At 46.2% G+C, this 2,027-nt stretch overlaps 1 protein-coding gene across 1 annotated transcript in view; it reads left to right on the forward strand.

Moving 5' to 3' along the window:
- Window positions 1-2,027, forward strand: part of LOC109293449 (S-adenosyl-L-methionine-dependent tRNA 4-demethylwyosine synthase-like) — a 172,609-nt gene that overhangs the window by 127,837 nt on the left and 42,745 nt on the right. The window lies entirely within an intron of this gene.

Below are 2,027 nucleotides of genomic sequence, written 5' to 3' on the forward strand. Positions count from 1 at the left end.
CACAGGAACCTCCACTTTGGAGTAGGAGGCTGGCACGTGCTACATTGACCTACACAGTGAAACAACACCATTGATATAATCTATTTTGAGTCCTCTTCCTCTCCCTGTTGTCCCTCTCCACGTCATACACTTTACTGAATTTGTGAAAGTAATTTTAAGCATGGCAACAGGAACCATTTGGCCGTGCAGGGTACATCATAGACCATTACACAGTGGACATGCTAGATCTCTTTTTCCTCCAAGTGGCAGCACTTCTGTCTTAAGGGGATTTTAAATTCTTGCATCCAGTAGCAGTCATCTTTTGAAGCAGTGGCACTGGAAGCAGTAGAACAGGCTCTCTTCTCATAGTGAGCAGCAGCGAGTGTGGGGGAAACAGGAAATAACCTGGATATGCCTGATGTTCTCTGACTTATGTGGAGAAGATTGTTTACAACTTGATCAATATTTGAGTGCAGATTCCCCAAAGTTGTCTTTAGGATAAGCACTTGTCTCCTTCAAGGGAGAAGGATGCTGTCAGTTGCCTCTTTCTCTGTGCCTCTTTCTCTTTCTCTTTTCTCTTTCAACCTTTTAATGCGTTTAAGATGTTCCCAGCCAGTTTGATCCTACCCAGTGCAGTACATGCCTTGCCTTTTCTGGGCAATGGGCAAGAAAAGGTACTTTGTTCAGGCGATCTGCTGCCTTCTGGCATTGATCCAGTTGGTGTAGCTTCCTTCAGACACAACACTGCCTTTCACAAATCTAAATTGCATCTGATAAGACCAAGAAGTTGCTACAAGAGCTTCAGAGTACTCCACAGGCACTGTGCTGTCCTCATCACAAGAGGGAGGAAACAGTAAGTGTTATATCTGGTTTGCAGGGGACTGACCTACCGCGCAGAGAAAGGACATGACCTCTTCTGAAGCTAGTCAATGGCAGAGCTGCGGGTTCAGATTAGGGAGACGATGGCTTCCTCCCCCATGGCACCAACACCGCATCAGTGATATAGAAAGAAAAATCTGGTGTCTAAAAAAGAGCCAGGTCTGTGCAGATGAGGGCTGGCAGACAGCCTGCGTGCAGACCATTAGTCAGAGCTACGTCCCTCAGCATGTCTCGGGTTCTGTTAAGAACACTTGTGCAAGTAGCGTCGTCTAAGCCTGATTACTCTAATTTAAATATAGCCCTTAAAAATATTGCGGTACTTGAATGAGTTCCTGCAAACAGTGTTGTTGTGCTATCTCAGAGGGAAGAGATTATCTGAACCCAGCACTGGCAGCCAGCATCCTTGAGCTCTGATCCTGGCCTTGACATGGCTTACCGCTGTAGAGCATTGGATGGGTTGCTTTGTTCTGTGCCTCAGTGCCTTTATCTATAAGCAGGTGTCCTAAGAGACAAGTGCCTGATGTAAGAGTAGTGCTGCCAGGAGTACAGGAAGAGCATGAGTCACTGTCCTGTGCTTATCTTGAGAAGGGTGCAGTATTTGGTGGTTTACTTGTTTTTTTGGGGGTTTTTTTATTTGTACCATTCCCTTTACATGGGCAGAAAGGGAGAACTTACTGTGGCATCTTCCTTCTGCTTCCTGGACTCTTAATTAGGGCCTGTAGAAAAATGTTGCAAGTTTATTCCATTTTTTTGATGCTTCCGAGGTCATGGGAATAGTTTGTGCTTTGAGTCCCTCATTGAAATTCTACTAGAAAAGGGGCACTGTTTTCAGCACCCTTGGGACTGCATTGAGACTGATAGCAGCTAAGCTATGAAGACAAAAATGAACAGTTTGCCTCACTAAAAGCACTGATTGTTTTGCATAGTCACCTAATAGAAATGTTGTTCGTACTTCACAAGCGAAGATGACCACATGCAGCGGGGTGGGGGGAGAAGAGAGAAAGGAAGCGGGCAAGGAAAAGGAAGGGAGAAAAGAGAAAGGGAGGAGGAAAGAGAGAGAAGGGGGGTGGAGGCTAGGTTGCGCAGGTACACAGGTGACTTATAAGCCTGACCTTTGCCCTGAACAATCTGCTGCAGCAGGGGCAGGAGAGCAGTGAGGACTGGACACG

The sequence above is a fragment of the Gavialis gangeticus genome, unplaced genomic scaffold, assembly GCF_001723915.1.
Source record: "Gavialis gangeticus isolate Ggan-Ray unplaced genomic scaffold, GavGan_comp1, whole genome shotgun sequence".
In the NCBI taxonomy this organism is placed as follows: domain Eukaryota; kingdom Metazoa; phylum Chordata; order Crocodylia; family Gavialidae; genus Gavialis; species Gavialis gangeticus.